This window comes from Hemicordylus capensis, chromosome 5 (assembly GCF_027244095.1).
Source record: "Hemicordylus capensis ecotype Gifberg chromosome 5, rHemCap1.1.pri, whole genome shotgun sequence".
Lineage (NCBI taxonomy): Eukaryota > Metazoa > Chordata > Lepidosauria > Squamata > Cordylidae > Hemicordylus > Hemicordylus capensis.
The window spans coordinates 204,402,740-204,423,363 of record NC_069661.1 but is presented as its reverse complement, the minus strand read 5'-3'; the positions used below and the strand labels follow the sequence as shown (position 1 = coordinate 204,423,363).

The window sequence follows — 20,624 nt, the reverse complement described above, 5'->3', positions numbered from 1 at the left end:
CGTTCATCTTTTAATATTTCAAAAACTATTTAGCAGTGGACGTAGCCAGACTAAAAAATGCTGGAAAAGGACAAATTTCAGTATGCTGGGGCTCATGAAATACCCAAATACTATGTGAAGATGTACTTGGAAAACTAAACAGAAGTGCCTGTCTAATTCTCTACTATGCATTGTAGCATCACTATTACATACGTTTTAAAAATGAATGGAGAATATGACTTTTCCCAGATACTCTGAAAATAATTAAAGGATATGCAGAGTAAACTGTGTCACTGCTTGGAATATATTCTAGTATTTCAGAAAGACAGTTAAAATGAGAGAAAGGATGCAAGAAACTCCTAGTGGGCCTTAATACTAAGGATTTCACACGGATTCAAAAACAAACTCACCATTAATAGCCATATTATTAAGACCTCACATTTAACTCACTTATCACAAGAAGCAAAGTAAGAGCAAATGAATACAATCGTAGCTCATAAGCTTCAGCTCAGTATTCACAAGCCCTGATTCTCTGTACATAGTGCCAATCTGAATATGTGTACAGTGACTTGCATTAATTTTTTTAAACCGGTAACTACTTTGGGGAGCTTCCTAAAGGACATGGGGGGTCTGCAAAGGTTCCCCTCCCCCCGTTGGCCTCTAGGGCCTCGCAGGGACCATTTGAGCATGTACGGTGGCCATTTTTTAAAAATATTTTTTTTAAAAAAGGCTGCTCCTAGCCAATGAGAGCACAGTTGCCCGTGACAATGCTTGATTTGTATGATAACAAGCTGACCAAAAAGCAAAGAGATTGAAAGCCAATCAGAAGCCAGTGCCAGAACACCAATCAGCAAGGGAAAAACAGCCATCCAAAATGGTGCTTGGAATGTCAAAACATTTTGATTGAAGTGGGGCTGTTCTGCTCTGAGCTTGAAAGAGGCCCTTCATTTTTAAAGAGTGTTCTGTTTTGAGCTCGAAACCCTTGAAAATGCCCATTTTGAGTCGAAATGTTTTGCTGTAGAAATGTTCTTCTGCACATCCCTATCAAATACCCATATCCATTGTGACTAGTCAAGCAGTCATACGTCTTTGTTTGCTCCATGTGTTGCTGAACACAACAGACTCTGGCTCCAACAGAAATGACAGGTTAATGTTTAAACCATCATGAATATAATAAATCAATTACAACACAGTACTTAGTATGCTACAGCACAAAAGGGAAAAAACCTTGACACTGCTCTTGACACATGGCACAGGCAAGGCTAAAGTCACAGTGTGATAAAGTGCCAGTGACCCGGCCCACTTGCATGTAGCTTGCAGGAATCGGGATGGGGAGGGAATAGAGAGATGAATGAGCCGTTTGCTGGGAGTTCAGTATCTCACTGCAAGTGTAACTTTCAAGGTTAATTCAGATCTTTGTGAGTTTTGCATGAATCCCTGGAGATAAAGATCAGTCGGCCTAAACAGGAAGAAAGGAAAGCACTGTGATATTTGGAATGAGAACATCAAAGCCCATTGCCAGCACCTGGTTCCTAATACAATCTAAGTAAAACAAAATACGTAAACTGCATGCAAGCTTTTGAATTATACAGAGTTCTTCATCAGGCAGATAGTTCTCTGTGATAGAGAGTACAAAGTTATGCATATAAATATTTATAAGACATTCAGTGGTGTAGCAAGGGGAGAGGGGGCCCGTGTTCACCCCTCTCTCCAGCAGCCCCTTGGAGTGAGGGAGATAATGAAGAAAATAAGGAGGGGTGGAGTTGGGGGCCCCTCAGGAGCTCAGGGGCCTGGGTTCTTTGAACCTATTCGCTCAGTTATAGCTACACCCCTGAAGACATTTCAGATAGACCAAGCAGGCGCGTAACAATGATAGGGCAAGGGGAGACAGTTGTCTGGGGGCCCCACTGCCTGGAGGGGCACCCCAGGGGCACCTCACATGACTCCCCATTGCCCCCTGCCCAGCCCCATAGCCTCTCAGCCACTTGCCCTCTTCGCCGTCTCTCCTGCTTGTTCTGCTGGCCCGCAATTGAAGCAGCAGGCAAGCTGCAAAGAGCTCCTTTTCTCCCGCCTCTCAGCTGATCGGCGGGTGGGCGGGGCTTCCACGGAGGCCTCCGTGTAGGCCGCAGTGAAGCCTGAACTCGAGTAGGGCCCAAGCCAGCCAGGAAGGAGGAGGCAGCCAGAGTGTTCTCTGCAGCAGAAGACCCCTTGCTGCCCTGCTTAACCCAGACCAGCATTTGCCAGGTAGAGTGTGAACTCCTTTTTGTGGTTACCTTTCCCGCCCCCCCCCCATATATAGGGATCTGCTTGCCATAGGGCTTGGATATGGGGGGGGGGGAGGGACCGAGAAGTCTCTGAATATTTATTTTGAAACAGCTTGGAAAATTTGCTGACTTAAAAAAAACTATCTAAAAAGTCCTATAAGTGGCTTGTTTCATGGCAGAAAATTGCAAAAACTTCTGGAACAGTATTTTATTAATTTTATTTATTCATTCATTCATTTATAAATGCACTTATGTTCAAGTTGTTTTGCAACCCAGAAGGTCTGAGTGAGAACTGTGAAGCATGTCTTGTGCTTTTATTTTATTTTTCTTGTGTGTGAACTGCTCCCCAATAACTTGCAGGGACTTCAGGGTAAATCTGGCCAACATGTGAATGCAGCACCTCCATTCCAGAGGAGATGTGTCTTAAAGGGCTTTAAAAGCCTCCTGTGAAAAACCTCCTGCAATCAAACTTGACTGAATTTGTTCAGAATTCTGAGAAAACAAACATAGGCTCACCCTGCATGGTTGAAAGTCTCCTTTGCTAATCTGCAGCGAGGGGCCCATTTTAATCATTCATCTTTCTAGTGTGTTCTAGGCATTAAAAGTAATACAAATGTATAGTACTCAATGTATATCACTATATATTGTGACGTGTGTGTGTGTGTGTATTCAGTGAAATGTATTTGCAGGCAGCATACTTATTTTGGAATATCAGACTTAAATCCTTGGGGGCCTGGGGTGTGCGGAGGCCCTGGACTTTGGGGGGGGGCCCATTTTAAAATCTTGTCTCTGGGCCCACTCCAACCTTGCTACGCCCCTGAGACCAAGGCCTAATTGCACAACTTTGGCCGCATGGTATGAATGTTGGGTTTTGCCCTCACCAGTCTTGGGAAGCAATTTGGGATGACTCAGTAATCAAAGCTCATAAAGCAGCTTTTAAATGTGACTTTTGACTCTGATAAGTTACTGCGCCTGTTAAAGACACAGAAACCTTAATCAGGTCTTGTATACAAACATCCAGTTGCCTTTCTATTTTCTCATAGTTGAATGGCAGCATGATGCTTAAGTAATATAGGGATAGCCACTCAGAGGCTGGAGGTCAACTCTAGTGCACAGGCTTCACATTTGATACCCCCAGGATACCACCCCCCATCCCAGATTTAGGGATCCCCTGATTCCCACTCCCCCCATCATTAGGTATCTCAGAAAAATAGTAGATGAAGAAACACCCTAAATTAAAAATCCTGCATCCACTGGGGGAAAAGCATGTGGAAACAGATGTGAGGTGTAATTGGGGTAATGACGAGAGGCAGGATTACATACTATCACCAGCTGCAACAAATGCAACAGTTCCAAACCAGACGAGGCAATAACACTTCTTCTGTCAAACCCATTTCAAATATACAGTGGGCCTTCTCTGTAGCCACTCCTAGACTACAGAAAGCACTCCCTGCAGAAATCCATAATTTGAATTCTTTATTGGCATTTAGGAGAGCCCTAAAGACCTACCTGTTTGGCCGGGCCTTCCAGGGTTTTTAAATTGTTTTAAAGGGTTCTTAATGTATTGGGTTTTAGCTGCTTTATTGTATTTTAAATTTTTTGTTTTTGATCATTGATTGATTTTAACTGTTTTGTGGTGTTTGTGAACTGCCCTAAGGTATTTTGTAAGGGTGGTCTAGAAATCGAATAAATAAATAATAATAAGCAGTGCTGATGCCAGGTTGCTGAGGGGCCCTGGGGAAAAAACCATGGCCCAGTCTTAGCACTCTCCACCGCCAATGGCGTTCTGATCTCCCATACCTCAGAATTCTAGGTGGCAGTGGTCTGGCGTTCTTTATGGCAACTCTGCTGGGCCACTACAATGTGCTCCAGACCACTGCAGGAAGCTTCACACACAGGGCTTTTACTTCAAATCTCCTCCAGAATGGAGTGGGCCATTCCACATATTCACTGCATTTACCCTGAAGTAGCTGCGTGTTTTCAGGGACCAGGATAGACAGGACTTTGTTCCCCCCCGAATCGAGGCTGCACATTCTGGCTTAGCCCAGGGTATGTCCAACTTTAAAAAATCTTCTGGTTTCAGCAGCTTTTGAAAAAAGATTCGAGGCTTCTGTTATGCCCCGCCACTTCTCCCTTGATGTGTGGAGTGGCCATGCCAGTAATTCAGCTTTTCAAAACTCAATGAAGAGGAGCTTACATAGGCTTGAGCTATGCAGAATGGATGTAACCTGAGCCTTTTTGTCTGAGCTGATTCCATTAGCCTGCAATTTTATTCATGAAACAGAAAAAGCTCTGAATTCTGCTTTAAACTTCCCTGCCTCTTTAATTGTCTGAGGTGTGTGTGTGGGGCGGGGTGGGGTGGGGGGGAACATGAGGTGATGAAGGCAGTCACTCACAAAGGCAAGGGTTAAGCTTTCTGCAGTTTGATCCAGTTTTTGGCAACTTGTCATGCTGGTCTTCTGTTCCTCCATAGCTCAAACTAACAACAACAATGCTCTCTTGCCTCCTCCTCTCTGTGAAGAGATTTGTGATTGGTTGGAAGAAAAACTCAGACGAAGCCAGTGGGAATGCACAGGAAAAAAGATCTGCCAGGGATTTCAGAGAGGAGCTGATCCTATGTGAACTATCTTTTCATTTATTATTAATTTTTTTTTTTTTAGCAACAATGCAATATGTCTGTTGCATATATGTTCACCATGCCTAATTTGACCTATTCATTCCAATGCGACTTCTATTGGACTGTTTGGTCAGGATGTCAGCCTATATCTTTAACCTGATGGGACTAAATGGCTGCTGGCGCCATTGTGAGCACTGGCACACCAAACCCCCGGCCTGCTCAGTATGTAAGAGGATCCTATTGTATGTGGAAATGGGAGACAAGACAGGCGTTGCCATGTTACAGTCCTGGCTTGCTGCCTGTAAGGGTTAAAGGGCTGAGAAAAAGCACCCTCACAAGGTAGACCTTTTATTGTGTTGATGTTTCCTGAATAAACTTACCCGCTTCCCCTTCTGGTACAGAAAGATGGGTTATGCGACCGGCTTCCTGTTCAACATAACAGCATTATCTGAGACTCAGAACACCTTCAAAGGCGTTGATCACTGCAGCATGATCCTCGGGTGCTTTTGACTCCTTTTTATAGCATTGGGCTGTGCAGTTGGTTTCATTGCACACAGGCCTCTGGCCAGGGTTCACAGGTCAATCTGTCTCAACTCATGCAAGTTAGGACAGATTGCATGAGGCCTGTAATCTTGGCGCAGCCAGGTGTGTACCATTTTATGCCGTTATACTGCTTCTCTTATCGCAGACACCTCATGCAAGTTGGGGGAATGCTAATCAGGCCCAGTTCGGTCTCTTTATGGCCAGAGATGAGGTAAAACACTTCGCTTTACTAGGGCATCTTTCTCACAAGACTTGCTGGGTGGGGCAGGCAGTAGCTGTTAGCAAAAATGCCCTGCATAGGGCCAAGCGTGTGAATGCTGGTCAGCAAGGCAGGGCCGGACTGGGGGCACTGAGAGGGCCCCCTGGAATGTATGTGGGGAGGTCGCCGGGTTTTGAGCAGAATGGGTACTGAAGGGTGTGAGTATTCATTGCTGCCAAGTGTGGCGGGGCACACTGGGAATATGCCCTGTGGGCCAGACTGAGCCTACAGCAAGGATCACCCCACCCGCCAGTCCATTGCAAACTTTGCTTTGCCAGAAGTTACAAAGCCATTTGAAAAACCACCCCCCCAACCCCACCTCACCCCGGCTGAGTTCTGCATGCAGTACTCAGGATCGGCTGCACGCGCAGCAGTGTGGCTGGCCTTCATCACATAGAGCAGAGAAAAATGGGTGTAAAACTTTGTTTATTTTTTAGAAAGATGTCCCAATGCGTTTTGAGGCAATAAGACCTTGTCTTTAGGGAAAGTCTTTATCTAACACAGCGGATAAACGTTAGCCACTCTACTAGTTCGAGAAAAGCTTTGCACTGCGTTGGATAAAGATTCCCCCCTGGAGAAATGGTTTTATTGCCTCAAAACACATTGGGACTTTTCTATAGATTTCATTTATTATTTATTTATAATATTTTTATACCACCTGATATGTAAATCTCTAGGCGGTGTACAAATCCCAACATTAAAAAATCACATTAAAAATCACAGGTTAAGATACATAAAACATGATACAAACGATATAAGACAAATTATTAAAATTATAAAAATGGTAATTAAAAGTTTGCGAGAACAGGAAAGTCTTGAGGGTCTTCCTGAAAACAAACAGAGAAGGAGATGCTCTTATTTCAGCAGATGCTCTTATTTATTTATTATATTCCAAAGCCCTGAGGCAGCCACAAAGAAAGCCTGGTCCTGAGTCGCCACCAGACGAGTTTGTGGCAACCATAAATGGACCTCTCCAGAAGATTGTAAAAGGTGGGAGGGTTCATGACAAAGGAGGTGCTCTCCTAAATAGCCTGGTTCCAAGCTGTTAAGGGCTTTATAGGTAATAACCAGCACTTTGTATTTCACCCAGAAACATATCAGCAACCAGTGCAGTTCTTTCAAAACTGGTGTTATATGGTCCCTTCATGTTCTCCCAGAGACCAATCTGGCTGCTGCATTCTGTACCAGTTGTAGTTTCCAGACTAGGTACAATGGCAGCCCACGTAGAGTGCCTTTGTACGTAATAAATAAAATGTTTTGCACCATTCTCTCTCCTTTTTGGTCTTCATTGGTGTGCTGCCTCTCACTCTTGTGTATCTAGACCTCATCACATCCAACAAAAGGCCATGGCTGGCATGGAGCTATAATAATGATACATTATGATTAGGAGATAAAGTGTTGATGGATTTATGGGCTGAAGCATTATCCACGGGAACACTGCCACCTACTTCTTCCTAGTGCTGGTGACGGAATCTGGAGCAGAGCCTCCCCTGATGATCTGAGAGGTCAGGCAGGTTCATATGCTGATGAAGGGATGTGCTTGAGTAATAAATAAATAGCCATCCTATGTTTTTGTTTTTCTGTGTAAACCACTTGGGGAACATTTGTTGAAAAGTGGTATATGAATATTTATAGAAGTAGTAGTAGTAGTAGTAGTAAGCATGAGTGTCCACAGGACTTTTTCTGAGGGCTGGGTGGGAAAGGGTGCAGTATTGTATTCATGTACCTGGGACTAAGCCCCATTGGCTCAATCCAGGGAGGGGGCAACTGCCTCCCCTTGCACACACACCCAGATAGCCATGAGTAGTTGTAGTCTGTGGCACTGTACTCAAGGATGGCCCCTCCATGAGTCCTGGTGAGGCAACTACCTCAGGTGAGGGATTGGAGACATGCACTGGGGTGCTCACAGACACGGCTGCCTCAACCACAGCCTCACTGGATCCTCACCGTTTCAAGCAGTAATGGCCATGTGAGCCAGAGCTGGGCCTCTTCATGCCCCAAACCTTGGAATGGGCTCTCTTTTCCCCTCTACGGACCTTGCAGGGACATACTAAAACAAATCCCCACTGCGCATTAAGGTCATCGAGAGAGGCCCGTCTCAGAATGCTGCCAGCTCCTCTGGCAGTGACTCGGGAGCGGGCCTTCTCTGTAATCACTCCTGGGCTGTGTGAATGCACTCCCTATAGATAGATATCTGTGGCATAACATCTTTGTCAGCCTTTAAAAGAGCCCTTAAGACACATTCTTTTAGCCTGGCTTTTCGTAATCCTTGAATGTTTTAAATCGTTTTACTCAGGGTTGTTTTAATAGTTTGTTTTATTGTGTTTTATTGTATTGATGGCTTGTGAACAGGCGGTATATAAATTAAATAGATAGATAGATAGATAGATAAAACAAGTGATTGGCAGATCCCAGTTGCTGGGGAGGAAGGGGAGATGTGGGAGAGAGCCAACTTGGGCAACCACTGGAGGCTAGGAAGGGGTGAGGGGTGGGGGTGGGGGTGGGGGAAAGAGTCGTGAGGCCTAAATTTGTCACACTGCAGCACAATGAGATTTGCATTCTTGAGGTGTAACAGTGTTAATTAAACTTTTCATGCCATGTCCAGATTGTTTCCTAGGAAGGCAGGCAGGCAGATATTTTGAGCAGAGTAAAGATTTTGAACTCTGCTTTGTGGCCAAGGTGCAATTCCGTATGGGGTGGGGAGAGAAAGGGGATGCCTTCCAATTCATTTTTATAGTACACTCCAGCCTTATCTTGGTGGCTGTAAAACACTCCGTTAAGTTGAATATGACGGTTATAGTCTCCCCATCACCAGTGTTCCCTCTAACAGGGATCCCCAGATGTTGTTGACTACAACTCCCAGAATCCCCAGCCAAAGGCCGCTGCCGCTGGGAATTGTAGTGAGCCACATCTGGGTATCCCTGTTAGAGGGAACAGTGCCCAACATGCCACCACTGTCAGATCTCTGCTCATTGATTTGAAATAATACAAGAGCTGACTCCACTGTAGCAACCACCTTGCTTGGCATTCTGGTACTTGTGGCACATTCCCACCACCTACTTTCTGTGGGGGCTGGGAAGGTGCAGCCGCATAGGATGTGTTGCTTGCCCCCGATATAATACCCAGAGTGGTGAATTTGATGACAACCCCATGCTCCATACTGTGTGTGTCTAGCTGTATTCACATGCTATGTTCAGTGCATGTTACAATCTGTATACACACCTACAGTTAGGGGAGGAGAGCGTGTCTTGAGGCAGCCAGTATGCATTGTCCCTTTGCTAAGCAGGGTCTGCCCTGGTTTGTATTTGGATGGGTGACTACATGTGAGTGTATCTGCTGGAAGGTTTTCCCCTTAGAAGATGTGGGACTGTACCTTAGTGGCAGAGCATCTGCTTGCATGCAGAAGGTCCCAGGTTCATTCCCTGGAATTTCGGGGTAGGGCTGGGAAAGATTCCTGCCTGAAACCTCGGAGAGCCACTGCCAGTCAGTAGAGACAATACTGAGCTAGATGGGCCAACAATGGCTTGACTGGGTACAAGGCAGCTTCCTATAGTCCTATGTTCTATTCATATGCCACATTCAATGCACTGTACAGCAGTAGGAACATAGGAAGCTGCCATATACTGAGCCAGACCATTGGTCCATTGCTCAGTATTGCCTGCACAGACTGGCAGCAGCTTCTCCAAGGTTGCAGGCAGGAATATCTCTCAGCCCTATCTTGGAGATGCCAGGGAGGGAACTGGGAACCTTCTGCACGGAAGCAGGCAGGTGCTCTTCCCAGAGGGGTCCCATCCCCTAAGCGGAATATCTTGCAGTGCTCACACATGTTGTCTCCCATTCCAATGCAATCAGGGTGGACCCTGCTTAGCAAAGGGGACAATTCATGCTTGCTACCACAAGACCAGTCAGCAAACGGCACAGCAGGGAAATGACTTGACTAGCAAGCCAGAGGTTGCCGGTTCAAATCCCTGCTGGTATGTTTCCCAGACTATGGGAGATATCTATATTGGGCAGCAGCGATATAGGAAGGTGCTGAAAGGCATAAACTCATACTGCATGGGAGATGGCAATAGTAAACCCCTCCTGTATTTTACCAAAGACAACCGCGGGGCTCTGTGGTCGCCAGGAGTCCACACCGACTCAACGGCACACTTTACCGAGTCGACACTGACTAGATGGCTCTCTTGGGAAAGGCACATCCTATCTTCATGGGCCTGTACCCAGGCTCACTTTTTAAATGAATGCACGTACAATCATTAACACAAAAGCATGTACACACGAGCAGGCACCTATATACACAGTACAACTGTATGTCTGAATAGGGCTGATGTGTATTCTTTTCATCCATATTCTAAAATGTCTGATGTGTCTGTCTGCCATCCAAGATACCTCCCTTCTTCATCCCTCTCTCACCCTCTAAAGTCTGAATAAAATCTAACACACCAGCAGACATTTCACGTTGATTCTCTGCACTTCTAAAAGCTGTCTCCACTCCCTTCTCAGCTAAGCGGAAGGCAAGCTGGATGGGAGCAGTGAGCTCTTGGGGAAACTTCCATACTTTGGAAAACATGCATCATATTAATTTACTATTTTTTAAAAAATGAATCCCTTTTGGGAAAGAGAACATAAGGAAAATAAATTGTTAGCCTTTTAGAGGAGGACAGAAACTTTTGTTAGTTCAGCAACAGGAAGGTTAGAGTAGGAAAAGAAAGCTGGTTTTAAAAATCCTTTAACTGCAAGTGCCAAGCTGCCACCTTGTGGCAGATGGGCAGAACTGCGCCAATAAAATACATCACACTTGATCAAGCAGGAATGCCTGAGGCTCAAACTGGGACTCTTCCAGACTGTGATATAGTCCAATGTCAGTGCAAATTACTACCAAAAAATAAAACAGGAAATCCTCACTACAAAGAAAGATGCTGTATAATGTTCTTAGCACAATCTTCTGGCAATCTGCAGCAATCTGTGAAACGACGACGGGCTTTTTTCAAACTCCTTTTATTCTAACTTGAAAAAAGATGGTTGTTTCGTGGATTGCTGCAACTTGCCAGTAGAGGGCGCTAGGAATATCATGCAACATTTTTCTTTGCAGTGTGGATTTCCCATCCTATTTTATTTTTCATTGTAATTTGTGCTGCAGCTAGAATACGTCAGCATCTGAAGAGCTCCAAGTTTGAAAATAAGCCAAGTGGTATCTATCTTGGTTAAATGCCGGTTAACTTCAGCCATTTAACCGGGATAGCCTGGAAATTCTGAATTCTTATGACATGTCCCATAGAAATGTTTGGAGTTTGCCAAACCCAGTTAACTCTTTAACTGCCACTATTCTTAGCATGACAATGTGGCCATAATACAACTTGTGCATTACTTGGATTTTTGAACTGCACAAATGTCCTTTTAGAACCGCACAATTTATTTTTTAGAAAGGCACATTTTGTGTCTGTGCATTTAAAAAAGCCCTGCCATTCACTTAGTAAGACAGAGGAAAGGCTCTCCAATTACTGAGACATCACCTTTCCATAAAGTACCCCAAATTTTGAGATATGAATCCAGCTATAGGACTCTACATTATTTCTCTCTCTACTAGAATACCTTGTACCTGCAGTATCATGCATATTTGAAAGGAAGAGCGTTCTTCTAAAGTACATGACCGTCACAAAGTCATTAACATAACACAACTCTATCTTGAAAAGTTCATTGAGGCTAAACGAGAGGAGAGTTCTGAAAATAATGGGTGACTTCAGTGCACCAGACATGCTAGTATAAATTTACACTGGTGATCTATTTTTCACAGATCGGTCTTATGACAAGTTAATATGAGTTACATGATGGATCCACGTGGCTAGGTGTCAGTTTTGGCTTCTCTGCCACTAAAGGAATTCTACTCAGCAGTCCCGAATTATATAACCTGTGTAAATCAATCCCTTCCCACCGTATCCTGGAAAAGCAAGCACAAGCAAGAGGGACGGAGACGTTAAGGTCAGAACAACCTTTCACTGGCCCATGGAAATACTGTGGAATTACTGGCATTCTTGCTCTTCTCCTTACTGCCACCTCTCACTGCCAAAATATAGTGAACATTTTACTAGGAAGTTTTTGTTCTTGGGAGGGATTCACCTGATGGCGCCAGCCTCATACATGGAAGCTGACGTCCAGATAACTAAAATTTAGGGAATTGAGAGCACTGTTTTCAACACTTCTGATCACCCCAGTAGCCCTATTCAGATATTGGGGTCATTCACACAACCCAAAACTGTGTTCTACCCAGGTCTTTGAGCTCTTTGTGCTCCCAATTTTTGGTTGTGTGGAAGCAAGTTAGGAGGAAAACCTGGATAGAAGTGATGGGGTGGAAGTGAGGTAGGAGGAAAAGCTACCCAGGTTTTCCTCCTACCTTGCCCCCACACAATCATATATACCCAGGTTTTCCTCCTACCTTGTTTCCACACAATCACTTCTACTCATGTTTTCCTCACACCTTGCTTCCACACAATTGAAAACTGGGAGCACGCAGAACTCCCAAACCCTGGTAGAACACAGTTTTTGATTGTGTGAATGACCTCATTAATTTGTACAAGAGTACAGATGTATCCATGCATGTTTTTGTGTGAAGGACTATACTTGTTTTCTTTTAAAATGTGAACCTGGGTACAGACCCTTCAAATGTATCGTACAGATAGGAAGTGTACTGCTGTACTTGTGTACAGCATAATACATGAATAACTGTATCTGTGTACAGAACTGTATTTGTGTATACTGTACACTCATACGAGTGTTGAACACAACATGTGTATAGGGCTACTTTAATGCATGAAGTGCTTCAACCACATTCCTTAACTCTGTTCAGACATTATGTTGTACAAGTGTACAGATGTCTGTACACACGCATACATCTTTGAAAAGTATAAGCATGCATATGTATTCAGTACTTGGTTTGGGCCCCTTTTGCAGCAATTACTGCCTCAATGCGCCGTGGCATGGATGCTATCAGCCTGTGGCTCTGATGAGGTATTATGGAAGACCAGGATGCTTCATTAGCAGCCTTCAGCAATTCTGCACTGTTTGGTCTCATGTCTCTCATCCTTCTCTTGGCAATGCTCCATAGATTCTCTATGGGGTCAGGTCAGGCGAGTTTGCTGGCCAGTCAAGCACAGTACACTGTATACTTTTCAGAGGTCCGATATTGTTCAATTCTTCAATCCATGTCTTCTTGGTTCCATGTAATATTCTAATTTTCTGAGATTGTGGATTTGGGGTTTTCATGAGCTGTACGCCATGATCATCACAATTATAACAAATTAAGGCTTGACTTATCTCGCTTTGCATGTAATGCGTCTGTCTCATATATCAGTTTCACCTTTTAATTTGCATTACTGAAATTAATGGACTTTTGCACGATATTCTAATTTTCCGAGTTTCACCTGTATGTGCAATGAGAAACATGATGTTGCATATGGTTAACAATGATGGAGTTAAAAATGGAATTTTGGATTCAAAACACAGCAGTAAATAAAATTTACTGTTGACCTCTGAGACTTTGTGTTTTAACTGCTGGCATTGCAGTAAGGTTGCTAGTCTGTAAAATTATATTGTTTGAGGTTTCCCAGAAGATAATGCTAGCTGTTTCCTACTTAACTGTACAAAATTGCAAGGATGCTGCAATTTTAACAATCATGTCTGGATTACAGGATATAAGAAGAAGACATGGTAATTATAAATTCCTTACCACGGGAAAGTTAAAGAAAATTGTATTGAGTAAAGTTTATTTTCAACTCCAGATAGCAGAATTTTTCTTCTCCCATTCTTATTTATATTAAATTTAAGTTCCTGAGAAAGATTTCCATCTCTTCAGAGGAGAGAGAGGGAGAAAAAGATATCTGGAAGGAAGTGCAACCTATAATTGCTCATATGTAAGGCTTACGTAAAGAACAGACAATAATACAGATCAGAGCATAACTGTCTTGAGGAACTCTGGAACCATCTTTGAATCCTTACATTTGAAAAATTTAACTGGGTGGAGGCAAAATTCAAGGGAGATTTATTATTTTATTTTCTCCTCTGCTCACCTCAAGTTTCTCAAATTCCAAGCTCTCTTGAGTGAAGTGCACACACATTCTAGCTTTTGTTAACATTGGTTTCACAGGAAGCTGCCTTATACCAAATCAGACCATTGGTCCAGTATTGTCTAGACCAGGATTCTCAACGTTGGGTTGCCAGATGTTATTGGACTTCCATAATCCCCAACCAAAGGCCACTGGGGCTGGGGATTATGGGAATTGAAGTCCAATAACATCTGGGGACCCAGCATTGAGAATCCCTGATCTAGACCAGGCCTGCTCACCTTTGGTTCCCCCAGCTGTTTCTGGACTACAAATCCCATAATCCCCAGCCACAGTGGCCAATAGCCAGGCATTATGGCAGTTGTAGGCCAACATCTGCAGGAGCGCCAAAGTTGAGCAGCCCTGGTCTAGATTGAGTAGCAGCAGCTCTCCAGAGCTTCAGATGGGTATTTCCCAGATGCCAGGGAATGAGCCAGGGAACTTCTTCATGCAAAGCAGATGCTCTTCCACTGAGCTAAGACCCTTACCCAAAGGGACAGCTCCTCCTTAAAGCCAAATCACCAGAGAAGATGGTAGGTCAGACTGCACTCCTTGCAGCTGAGAGGAGGACTATCTTTAGCCAGCAACAGAAGGTCACCTAGTTGCTCAGATCAGTTGGCACCCTGGAAGCTGTAGTAGTAGTAGTAGTAGTAGTAGCAGCAGCAGCAGCAGCAATTTTATATATATATATAATATTCTACTTTTCAACAACAACAATGTTCTCAAAGCTGTTCTTGTAGTAAAAGGAGCTTTTCTGTCCCAAAGGATCTCACACTCTATAAATAAATAGCAACCACCAACAGCCATTGGAGGGATTCTCTGCTGGGATGGATAGGAACAGTTGCTGTCCCCATGCTAAATATAAGAGAACCACCACTGACTGAAAAGCTGCCTCTTTACTCAGCCAGGGTTGGGAGAGGGGGATCAAGGGGACCACCTGACCCATTCTGGCCTATGGGATGAGGCTTCTTTGGCTGGTCTCCGGTGCACAGGCTGGGATCCCTGCTTGGCATACTTCAAAATCACCACAACAAGACCTGCTGTTTGGGCCTGAGCTTTGATGGGGTGCACCACACAAGGAGAACTGGGTCATAAGCACAGCCCTGCTGGACCGGGCCCAAGGCCTATCTAGTCCAGCATCCTGTTTCACACAATGGCCCACCAGATGCCCCTGAGAAGCCCACAGGCAAGAGCTGAGGGCACGCCCTCTCTCCTGCTGTTACTCTCCTGCTGTTGCTCCCCTGCAACAGGTATTGAGAGGCATCTTGGCTCTGAGGCTGGAGGTGGCCTATAGCCACCAGACTCGCAGCCACTGATAGACCTCTTCTCCATGAAGTTATTAAAAGCACTACAGGATAAGTGGGATTTTGTATCTCTGTGCGCCAGAACTCTTTGTGTCAGAGACTTGGCTTGCTCCTGCCTCCAGTGGGGATCCTATATTGCAGCATTTTCTCAGCCTCCAGGCTCTATGTGGGCCCTGTCTGTGCCAGCTTGCCATTGATTCCTCTGCAGACCGGAAGGGTATAAGAGGCTTCTGTCAGGATTAACCTTTGCTTCAGTATCAAGGGTTCCTTGGCCTGGGGCACATCCCTTTGCTCAGTCTCCTGATGCCATGCTGTAACTCAGGGGCAGAGCTATAATTGAGCGAATGGGTTCAAAGAATCCAAGCTACCTAGCTCCTGGGAGCCACCTGGCTCATCCCTGCTCCCACCCCCTCAAGCTCCAACTGGCCTCATTTTGAGCTGGCTTTGTTATTGTCTGGGTATTCTACCCCCCCCCCCCCGCCCCGTTCTTTTTTTCACTCTGAATGAGGGAGAGAGAGAAAAGAAAATACCCAGCCGACAACAAAGCCACTGGGAAATGAGCTCTGGAGGGCCGTGCTATCACATTCAGGGGGCATGGCTGGTACACATGAAGGGCTACCAGGGAGAGGGGAAAACATGGGCCCACTCTTCCCTAGCTAAATGCCTGTAATGGATCTCTTGGCCTGTTCCTGAATTTGGTCCCCGCTTCCTTCTTTTGGCTTCTGACTTGGCTTCTGACCTGGTGCGACTTTGACTGCTGGCTTCTGCTTCTACCTCCTTATCCACTGGATCCTTGGTTCTGACCCCTTGCTCACTCTGGCCCTTGCCTCCTGCCGGAGCCTTCTGATTCTTGATGTACATATCCCGCTGACTCCTGGTGTGTATTTGGCTCCTGACTTCTGCCTCAGTCCTTCAGAGGTGCCTTGTCTACCTGACCCTCTGAGTTCTAGACTCTCTCAGTCCTCCTGACGCATGTAGTTTCCAGTGCCCAGGACCCAACCCTCCTGACTCGATGACTGGTTAGAGAGCCATTGCCACTAGGGAGGTGGCAAGCCCAGGCCTACTGCCTCTGAAAATGGAGGTTTCCTTTAGTTATTATGGCTAATAGCCATCAATAGGCCTCTGCTCAAGCTATACTGGTACAAGGCACCTCAGGCCTTAGAGTCAGGCCCTACATGAAACATCACTCACAGTATAATTACTTCACTTGCTCTTAAATCGTCTTTCCAAGTGACAGTTTCTCTTTATGAGCACACTCCAGCTAATTTAAAACCAAGAGGCACTTGCCATCTATTTTACTGGAAAATAGATTAAACCCTTAATGGTAATGGGTCAGATCTGTCACAGCTTGCTGAGAAAACGTGTGAAATCAAACTTTACAAATGCAGTTAACAGTGCCTCCTGCTTCCTGTTGTATGTCTGACAGATATGCGCGCGCGCACACACATGCGCGCGCGCGCACACACACACACACACACACTGACTCATGGGTAATCTAATATTTCCATTCTGGATCCTGTTCAAAACCGACAAAACAAAAGATCCTTAAATAAAAAAGTAAATAAAGCAAGGCAAGTCAAGTCACAGGATCCCTTCCATGCTCTGTTCTAAGGTTTACAAGTTTTCTTTCTCCCAAACTTTGAGCTGGGCCTCTGAGAAGAAGCAAGTTTTTACTGTGTTAATGCATCTGTATAAGCCCATTTCCATTTTATTTTAAGGCATATCTTTAATAGTTAAGTTTGCTGTAAGATGAAACAATATAGATAATCATCAAAAAGCTGTACTAATTTGCCACAGGCAATCTCACTCCTCAAAGGTCTTTGCCTGCAAAAGCTGTTTGAAGTGGTGCCCCTTGTCCTGTTTTTAATTTTATAAATAATAAATTATTCTCTCCCTCTCATATATATATATGGCTTCTATCCTATCAAGGAAGTCTGCCCAGAGCAATAATACACAGAGCATAGGGAAAGAGAAATGAGTCCAATCCTTCTTTTGAACATGTGAGCCTATTTGAGAGCATAATCTTATAAAGGCACAGAGAGATCAAATTTACCTGTTCTAAGAAGAAAGTACTGTAGCTTCCCCTGTATATGTTGGATAGGAGCATAGTCTGTGATGTTGTACCAGGATTGCTTGGCAGAGGGCAAAACAGGTAGGTGAAAAGTATTCAGGGGTCCTGAAAGTGTTTTTAAAGTGGAGGCTCAAGGCAGTCAAGATGTAATGAATGTTGCTTACTTTCAGATACATTTTTACTTTTTTTAAAAAAATTGAGTGGACTAATAATAATAGTATAAATTACATCCAATACTGTTGAAATTAGCAGGTTGGCAGATAAACTGAAGCTGATATTTGGAAAGGGCCTGGAATGCATAAACTAGGCAGATGCTTAGTGGCACCTTTTAGGGTGCAGGGATGTCTCTCATGAAACCCTCTGTCACCTGTTGCTGATCGATAGGAATGCTGCTGCTGCTGCTCTTCCAACTCCAACTAATGTCCAACTTGTATATTTGTGTAAATAAACCAAATACTACAAAGACACCATCATATTCCAGTCACCTATCCTCCAAAGAAAGTCAGTATCCTAGTTGCATTGTGCTTCTGCTACTTCTCATCACTCGGAGAGGTGGGGTTGGAGGTGCACAACAATATTTATGCAGGTGATTTCTGGCCCTAGAACACTGTGCATGTGTGTGCATGCACACTTCTGTGCCCCTCTGCCGATTCACGTTCATATGCCTTGGGGAAATGATTTATGAAACTTTTAATGAGACTTTTTCTCATGCTATTCATCGTCAGAAACGTTACTAACAGGTAATGTTCTTCTGATATCTCTTCTGATAGTTACCACAGAAGGATCTTATTCTGAGTGCTACAAAAATTGGATACTTTTCAGTTAAGTTTTAACCTCCTACTTTGCATCAATTAAAGCTGCCTTCCTCTCCAAAAGCTGCCACATGCTGGTCTAATCCAGCAAAATCCTGTTACAGCAATTTAGTCTCTGCATCTCCACCAAAGGGATGTTAAAGAACTTAACCTCCAGATAATCTTGAAAAAGTAAGTCGATCATTTACAGATATTTAGCCTTACAAAATATTCCACTGGCTTTATGTTCACAGGTATTTATAGAATTTACAGGTTTCCTGGCTGCCTCTTTATGCATTTAAACAGGGAGGAGTCAGCAATCTGAAACTTGAACATTTACATCCAGTAATCTGTCATTCTCTGGCCTCTCACCCTCTGTGGCGTCTAGGAAAGAAATAAAATACCCAGTGCCATGAGCCAGACTCTCTCATACTACTGTTTTGGAACTATATATTGTTGCAGGAACAGGAGTCTCACTACTAGCATTTGTGCATGGATAGAGATGAGAAGGGCTGCATGGAGCAGGGTGAATATCCTCCATCTTCTTCCTTGTTGTAAGCAGAGAGAGAATCAGGGAGATACAGTCCACTCCTTCTGCATGTGATGGAGAAAATAAAGACGTATACACCCACTCTTCATTGGAAAAGTCTATTAGGGTGCACAGTGCAGTGGCCTAATGGAGAGAAAGCATAAAGGGAAGGAGGGCGGGCCAATATCAACACAAACACACACTCTTGCTCTTCTGGTTAGGGGTGTGCATGGATCTGTAGTGGTGGTCTGGTCTGAATTCGGACTGAACCCCCGCTCCATGAACCGATTCGTAGAACCAAGTGGCTTGGCTGGTCAAACCAACTCGAACTGGTTTGAAGCAGTTTTGACCAAACTGCTTGACCAGCCCGGTTTGCGTCAGACTGTTTTGATTGTGGATCGGTCCATGCACACCTCTACTTCGGATGCACTGGGAATTCTGACACAGAGAGCCCTTTTTCACGACCAGTGAGAAAGGGCCACCCGGTTTGCAGAGAGGAAGCCCAACAACGCTTCTCCCCCCCGCCCAAGCAGTCATTCTTCCTTGGGCAGGCAGATCGGGCTGGACGAACACCGGCTCTTGCCAGTAGCTCTGAGCGTTGGGGTGCCGGGATGCACTGCCCCATATTGTACTGCCTCCCAGAGCTCCATTAAAGCACTGCATGAGAAGAAGAATGTGTTTAGAAGGGAGGCTCTATAGGTGGGTTTGCTGCTGTGGTGCCGCAAGAATCGGGCCAAACCCTGTGCAAAACCTGCACATGGACATGCACATGCAAAACTGGGCTGGGCTCTCTTAGCCCAGTTTGGCACACATGTGTGAATAGCCTCAGAGAGTTGGTGGGATACTGCATCCCAAGGTGTGCGTGAAGGGGTGCTCCTCAGGATAATTCCATCTTTGCATGTCTACCAGAAAGAAGGACTGGTCCTATACTCTTGATAATAACTATGATAACAATGCCCCACATGATGCACAGTAATCACTTGACTTGATCAGAGCTGTGTTGAGGAAGGGAGCCTTCAGAATAGTCCCCCTTCAGGCTTGATGAGAAGGGCAGTGTGTGGGAATCAATGGAGATAACCAGGAAGCAATTTTTTTTTGCTTCTCTCCCCTCCCGGCAAAAGTGTTGCCAGAAATATCCATGATATAGCCCTCATCTGTGAGGACTGAGCAGTTCCTCAGTATTCTATCTAGCCATGACTGTTAGTAATGGCTAAAATGGCTGATAATCACAGAGACTATGAGAAGAGAGAATCCTAGGACAGACAGTTCTGGAAGGAGGGGGGAAGCCTGTGGTCTGGAAAACAAATCCTAAAAGGAAAGGCTGAAGGAACCGAGTAGGTTTAGCTTGGAGAAGAGAAGACTGAGGCACTCAGAAATTAATGTACAGCAGTTTTATGAGTGCCCATCTGAGAGAGAGAATGTTTTGCAAGGGAGAGGCCACATACACAAGGAAACCACAACAGGAAACTCACAGGAACCTGGACCATGGGAAAGTGGGAAAGAATGCTGCTATGGGAAATGTGTGTGTGGGTGATAGTGGTGGTTGTAATGGAGCTTGAAAGCCTCCTACAAAACAAAGCTTAGCTTTGGGGTATTCTGTCAACAACAACGGGCAAATGCAGAGGTGGGGTGGGGAAAGGAAGATGAGAAGCAAAACGAGAACCCAGACCTCAGACTACCCAGAGCAAATTCATAATTATACAACCACAGGGGAAAGACCCAGGGTAGGCCCTTTGTAACCTTCCAGGGGGCTGAATCTCAGTCCATAACATGCCCCCTTCTCCAACCTCATGTGGACACAGCCCTATAGCCTAGGATGGTGGGGGCAGGGCTGGCCTTAGTAGGTGAGCAGGCAATGGTCACCCAGGTACCCACCTGAAGGAGGAGCCAGGGTGAGCTTGGTGAGCTTGGTTCTTGCTGTTAGTTGAGCATACCATCTGCAGTGAGCTTGGAAGAAAGAGGAGGAAAGACTGGAGAAGAAGCTGCAGAAGCCCTGTGAGTCTTCAGTGGGATCCAAGAACTGGTGGAGCAGGAGAGTGCTGGCAGCAAAGCAGCAAGTTATTGAGCGGAAGCTTTGGGCCCGTCCCATGGGCATTGTGGGGAAAGCAGTGCAGTCGGTCGTCTTGCACTACTAGGTTTTGCAGTCCCACACAACTTGACAACACCGATAA

General features: G+C 44.9%; 1 long non-coding RNA gene across 1 annotated transcript in view; it reads left to right on the top strand.

Annotated features, from left to right (window-relative positions):
• The first annotated feature begins 2,150 nt into the window (after positions 1-2,150).
• Positions 2,151-20,624, top strand: part of LOC128325888 (uncharacterized) — a 42,216-nt gene continuing 23,742 nt past the window's right edge. The window contains exon 1 of the long non-coding RNA XR_008307712.1: positions 2,151-2,223. This is a non-coding gene — a long non-coding RNA (uncharacterized LOC128325888). The remainder of the gene's footprint in view (positions 2,224-20,624) is intronic.